The sequence below is a fragment of the Nicotiana tabacum genome, chromosome 15 (assembly GCF_000715075.1).
Source record: "Nicotiana tabacum cultivar K326 chromosome 15, ASM71507v2, whole genome shotgun sequence".
NCBI classification, from domain to species: Eukaryota; Viridiplantae; Streptophyta; class Magnoliopsida; order Solanales; family Solanaceae; genus Nicotiana; species Nicotiana tabacum.
The window spans coordinates 33334476-33342022 of NC_134094.1; positions in this window are offsets into that span (position 1 = coordinate 33334476).

A 7547-nucleotide genomic window follows, 5' to 3' on the forward strand; every position below is an offset into this window, starting at 1 on the left:
GAGGGTCGTAAAGATTGCTTGACAGATCACGATGGTTCGTGGTCAGGATAGAGGGTCGACATCTGAGAAGAGGCCCCGTTATTTCGGTGGCTTCAGTGGTACCTCATCCGGAGGCAGAGGTTCTTTTAGTAGAGGCCATCCTCCTAGGTTGATTCAGCCAGCTCTTCAGGTAGCCCACAGTGCTTCGGGCGGTCATGGTTCTTATGGGTATCGTCCTGAGCAGCCAGCATTCAGTGCACCTTCAGCTCCTATCAGTGAACCACTGCTTTAGAGTTACTATAGCGGCTATCCGGGTTGTTAGGGTCAGCCTCAGCAACTGAGAGAGTGCTTTGAGTGTAGAGTATAGGTCACATCAGGAGGTATTGCCCTATATTGACGAGCAACAGACCTCAGCAGGGTTCTCGTGCCATCATGCTAGCACTGGTTTCTCCACCGCCCGCACAACCATCTAGAGGCGGAGGTCAGGTTGTTAGAGGTGGAGTCAGGCCGTTAGAGGTGTAGACCAGCCAGCTAGGGTTTGCCCGAGGGGGCGGAGGTTAGAGTAGTGGGGCTTAGCCCCATTTTGTGCATTCCCAGTTAGACCTGATGTCACGCCCCGACCTCGGGGAGCGCGACCGACGCTCACCCGAGATAACCCGGTGAAGCAAGTCTGCTAGATACTCTCTACTCAAACTTACCCATGAATGAAGAGAAGATATGTTCCATTAATTAGACCATGAGAAGACCATGTGAACAAAACCAATTCATTACCATTAGTTACTTCATTTATAATTCCCAAAAATATATTACACATTCATAGTTTGAAGTGGAACATGTGATACAGATACAACATTCTACTTTGACTTTTCCAACACCACTATACAACCCACACTCTGTCTGTGGAGCCTCTAAGTACAATAAAAGAGTAGTATGGAAGTGCCGGTGACAAGCCCCCGACAATACCTCAAGACACAATGTGCAAAACCAAATGTCAAAAGGCCCCGAAGTAGAATAGGGCTCACCAAGTCTGCTGAGTAGGGGGTAACTGCTTATGAAAATCAAAGTTGTCCGTTGATGAACCAGCTGCATACATTGAAGATGCAATGCCCCCGGCAAAATGGACGTTAGTACATATGAAATAGTACTAGTATGCGAAGCTAAATGTCCTATTTATAAATAGAATGCCAATATAAGAAGGGAAAAAACTATAGAAGCAACAAGTAATACAATGATATCCAAATGCCAAGTTAAAACATAATAATTTTTAAAATACAAAAATAATATTATTTTTGGTTGAGAGATCATTAGCACTGCTATACCATCGTGATTTAAGCACGTAGTCTGATCACGCCCGATCGGCTAGGCCATCTATCCACGAACAATGTGGATTGACATGTGATGCGAAAGAAAGGTGTTACCAAGAGTAGGAACTACCATGCGCGCTACATGGCATTTGATCACCACCCCGCCGGCTGGGTCACTTCCCACATATGTTGTGTGAGTCGAAATCAAATCAAGGGCTATCATCAATATCATCCCAATAAAGGAAAATATTCTCAACACATCATTCTCATCCCAAATAAGGGGAATAATCACAATCCACTCCTACATCGACACGCGTAGTTTTAGGTGTGGGTCGTTACAACCCACCCTTCCTCGATTCTTTAATGATACTAACAAAAATATTTTTGTTTTTTACACAAAGGAAACAGAAATACAAATACATTTACCCCATAACCTTTCACACCATATATCACTTCATTAGTATTTTCAACCACTCACAACCTCATTATTTTATTGGCTCTCTTGGCCATACATATGATTCTTTAATCTAAGGCACGGTGGCCGTATCTTATATTCCACACTTTCATTTCTTTACTTCCAAGGATCATCATCACAAACATCAACATATAGAATATTTTGAAAATCACAACTTTAGGTTCATTAATAATGAAGGCTTTAAACACAATAGATTTATTTCCAAAGTATGGAGCAAAATGAGTCATAATCGCAACACAAGTTAAAAATCATAAACGAGTAATAAACCATTTCTTTTTGAAATACTTCTCTAAAAAGGCAATGCACAGTTTCATCTCATGGGTAAATAAGAACTCAAAACACATTAGAAACACTTACAAAAGGGGAGCATGGTGATTTACGATTGAAACATAGATTCAAATCATATGCACTAGTTACAACAACCATGACCACAGTTGTTTATATCTCACTCTCATTTCTTTAACCTCCAAACATCATCATGGGTTATCAACACTAGGGCATTTGGAATCAATACTTCAAATATGTATATGAGTAGTATGAGTCTTAAGCACGTTGGGTTTTCTTTCCAATTTGACCATAATAGATTTTCATTTGGAACACTAATTGAAGTCATAACATTTTAATACATAAACCATACTTGAACACATTCTTGAAGAGGTCATATTGAGATTGGAGCAATTGGAACAAGTTTTGAGTATATACATCCTTCAACACAACTCTTACTTGGGATAATCGAATTTATTAGGAACGATTCGGAACATGGGAATTAGGAACTTGGGCCAACCATACTTGAACTTATCGAGACATCATGGAATTCGATTCTAAGAGAGAAGTTTAGCCAACATACCTTTCTTGAGCTTTCCTTAAGTTACTACAACGTCCCAACATCCCAAACTATTATCTGTAGTACTCTAGACGCTCATGAATTCATGACACCAGTTTCAGAGTTTGTATTTGGAGTCGTTTATTAGTTTATTCACTCTATTTCAGACTTTCAGACTAATCAGTTTTATTGCTATCATTTGGTTTAAATTGTTAAAAATTGGTTAATAAATATAACTAACGTTGAAATGTTATGCATCATCACAGTCCCAAGAGTTAAATTCCGGATCGCGACAAAAATTCAATTCAACTAGTATTTTATAACACGAGGACTGTCTCACTTTTAGAGAATGTTGTTTCAGTTTGATCAATGAACATGTCACGTCTCGTGATATGTGTAAGTTCGCTGTCCATTCCATGCTGAGATAGTGCGAATGGAAAAAAAATGTAAGAAGAGAAAAACTGAGTTTTAAATGACAGTAGAAAGTAAAAGTATTGCTTATTAAAGAGTAGTACTAATAGAAGTGATTTCTCAACCAACTGTAAAGAAAGAATTAGGACTCGCCGAGACCCTCATTCCATGTGCAGAAGTGAATTTAAAATTTAAAATTGAGGCATTTGATATACTTTCATATCAATGAGTACATAAATTTAAAAATCACACAAATATTGTTAAATTATGTGGTTGAATTTTAAAATAAAATTTAAGAAAATACAAGCTCTTTAAAATAATAAATATTAAAAGAAAAATATGTCGCTAATACCTTATTAAAACTATAAATATATGAGTTATATATTTACTTTAGTAGATCAGACACAGTAGAGTAATATATTGACTTTACTAAAAGATCATGCAACAATACTATGTTCTTTATGGCCTTGAAAAATATAATTTATTAGCTCAAATGCCTAACATGAATTTTACCGTATTCATATTGGAACTCAAACCAAAAAATATGATAGCAAAAAAGACTCCATATTGTTAAGATTATGATGAAATTAATTGGATGGGTAATATTTAAACCCAACTAAATTTATGGCTGCTACTTAGTGTATTGTATTGTTATGTGCATGTTATGACCCAAATCCCACCACTAAGGTTGTAATGATATTTAATTTCTAAAATTAGGTAAGCCGATCACTTAACTTCATAAAAGTCAATAAAAACATGATAGAATAAAATGGAGTTAACATAAATACAAAAATAATGGTGATAAAAGCCGATATGACGATAATCATAACATATCCCGAGAACTAGATAGTACAGATATCACGAACTCTAACTGAATACATGAGAACAACTCAAAATGCAGTACTGTTTGAAAATAAATTGCAATGTTGATGCAACGGTGGAAAACAATCAAAGCAAACTTTGCTAAAGCATAGATGTTATGAAGAAGCATATACCTCTTATTTGATGATGAGAAAGAGACTGAATCTGATGAGGAGTAATCTAAACTTGGTTGTGATTGTTTGTTAGACTTGTGAAGCTTAGATTTGTGAAGTTTAGACTTGATTTGAATGATTTTGAGTTTTTTTAGACTTGATTTGAATGAGTTTGAATATTTAGATTGTTTAATACTTTAATTATTCAAATTCTATGATTTGTTAGAATTGATGTTTAGTTGGGCTTTTAGGTTCTGCTTTTTTTCTTTATTTATTTAACACTTGGTGTAGCTACTAACATATCAGATTTCTGCCAAAAAAGTTATCAATTTTCCGACTATCGTAGTAAAAAAATAATCGAAAATGTACTACTTTTTCTTCTGAAATGCTAATTTCCGAATACCGTATCAGAAGATTGAATACATATTGTCATAAAATTGATAATTACCAACCATTATCATCGAAAACTGAATAAATAAATATTTTTTATTTAAATCTTCTGACAACTATAGTCGAAAATATATTAAATAATTATTAAAATATTCCAATTATAGTGACACACACACACACACACACACACACACACACACACACACACATATATATATATATATATATATATATATATATATATATATATATATATATATATATATATATATATATATATATATTATCGATGTCCGTTTGGGATTTCGAGTCTGGGAATAGCTCCGTATAGTGATTCTGGTATTGGAAGCGCGTCCAGAAGTGGATTTGGAGGTCCGTAGGTCATTTTGGAGTCATTTGGCTAAAGCTAGAAATTTGAAGGTTTTTGAGAAGTTTGACCGGGAGTAGACTTTTTGATATCGGGGTCGGATTCTGATTCCGAAAGTTTGAGTAGGCCCGTAATATCAAATATGCCTTGTGTGTAAAATTTGAGGTCAATCGGACGTGATTTGATAGGTTTAGGCTTTGAATGTAAAAGTTTGAAGTTCTAGAGTTCATAAAGCTTGAATTGAGTTGTGATTCGTGATTTTGACATTGTTTGATGTGATTTGAAGGCTCGACTAAGTTCGTAATGTATTTTGAAACTGGTTGGTGTGATTGGATGGGGTCCCGGGGACCCCGGGTGGATTTCAAGTGGTTAACGGATCGAATTTAAAATTTGAAGAAGAGTTGAGGCAACTGATATCTGGTGTACCCGCACCTGCGAGATTTTGGCCGCAGGTGCGGAGGGCGCAGAAGAGACATTTGGAGTCGCAGATGCGGAGCAGGCCGGCCAGGTGAAGGACCGCAGGTGCTGAGCTTTGGGCCGCATCTGTGCAAGCGCAGAAGCGAAAAATGCCTTGCAGGAGCGGAAGAAGGCGTATAAGCGGAAGGTGTCTCGCACCTGCGAAGCCGCAGGTGCAGCTACTTGACCGCAGGTGTGAACGTCGGGGTTGGGCAGTGTGTTCTTTAAAAACAAGAGCTTAGCTCATTTTCACCCCATTTTCTCGATGAGAGCCGGTCTTAGAGCGATTTTGGAGCTCATTCTTCGTCATCAATGCCAAGGTAAGTGATTCCCACTTATTATAAGTAAAATACATAGTTTTTATAAGGATTTAAACATGAAGATTAGTATAAATTGTGGGATTTTTGGTAGAATACCTAAAATTTAGTATTTTGGATTTTTGATCACAAAATTGGACATGAAATTGAGAATAAACTATATATTTGAGTTCGCGAGGTTATGGGTAAAGTTTATCTTCGAAAATTTTCGAAATCCGGGCACGTGGGCCCGAGGGTATTTTTATCGACTTTTCGGTCGGGGTTAGAAATTATTATAAATTGGATTATATTGAGTATTTAAGTATATATTAATGGGTTTGCATCATTGTTGGCTAGTTTTGGGGCGTTGAGCATCGATTCGAGTTGTTTGAAGGGCTCGGAAGCCGTTTATGGAACTTCGGAGTGAGGTAAGTCTCCTTTCTAACCTTGTAAGAGGGAATTTACCCCATAGGTGAAATAAATCAATGTGTGCTCCTCTTTGTGGGGGCAACGTATGCATGAGGTTGTGAGAGTCCGTACGTAGCTACTATTATGCTTAAGTTCGGGTAGTCTAGGACCCAAAAGCATGCTTTACTTGTAATATTTGCAATCTTGTTGTCAATTTAAAATGCTTAAATCATATCGAACTTTGTAAATAAATTTCTAAAATGCTAGACATCGTTTTCTTGACTTTTAAAAGAGAAATTGCCTTTTTCCTTGGATAATTGCCCCTTGATGAATTCTTGATTGATTGTTTGAATGTGTAATCTTTTGTGGAACGGGCCGAATGCTTCGGTAGATTAAATAGATGCATCTATGGTTCGCGTCATTCGACCCTCTGGCAGTGCACAGTTTAAATATTATGTTGGATCTGGCCGTACGACCTCAACATGATTTGCGCATGCTTGTATTGTTTGCCTTGAAATTTATAAATAATGATATTGCCTCCCTGGTTTGAGATAAATTGATAAATGATGAAATAGGAATTTGGAAATCCCCTATTAACAAACGAATTATTTACCTGCTTCATGTTACTGAGTTTACAATTGCCTTATAAAATCCATAATTTATCATATCATCGGTATATTATTGTTGGCTATAGTAAGTGTCCGAGTCGACCCCTCGTCACTACTTCTTCGAGGTTAGGCAAATACTTACTGGGTACACGTTGAATTACGTACTCATACTACACTTGCTGTACATTTTTGTGCATGTGCACATATGTCTAGCAGCCTTGTGGGTGCCGATGTGTGGTAAATGCGGAGACTTAGGTGAGATGCATTTCCATCTACGATCCGCAGCTGGCAGAGTCCCCTTCAGAGTTACTTATATATTTTCCTGTCTAATTTGTATTCTGGACATATGTTATATTTTATTTTATCTTCCTAGCCGATACTCATACACTTGTGACACCGGGTTCTGGGATGATTAAGGGATATTTAGTATTGAAAATGGAAAACATTATTATTATTCTTAAAGTTCGTTTGTTACTAGTTAAATCGAAGCAAATTTATGTTTTCAGAAACACTAAAATGAGGATTTAATTAACTATTTAGTGTTGGCTTGCCCGACAGTGGTGTCCGGCGCCATCACGACCTTTATTGAATTTTTGGGTCATAACAGAAAAGCTCAATAAAATTATCCGTCGATGTAATAATTAAAATTATCTTATAATTGTTATAAACATTTAGATTTAAGCTTATAGTGAACTTTAAATTCAGATACAGTTATATCTACTTAAATTTTTTGTAAATTAGTGACGAAATATATCTGTTGATACTCAAATTGATTATGACATTCTTGTGAGACGTGAAGGACGAAGTAATGGGTTGATCAAATTGGAGTCTATGTGTATGTTGTTTGGATTTACGTTTGTTTCATCAATATTTTATTTTAGAATATTATTTTATCAATGGTTTCATTACATGTAATAGGATTTCTATATGACAAGATTTATCCTATGTTGATCTAGCTAAATAATATCAATATTAATTATTTTCAAGAGCTTATACCTTTTCTTTAACTTGTATTTTATAACTTAAAATACTTCCTATTTGATTTTTTAATTGTAT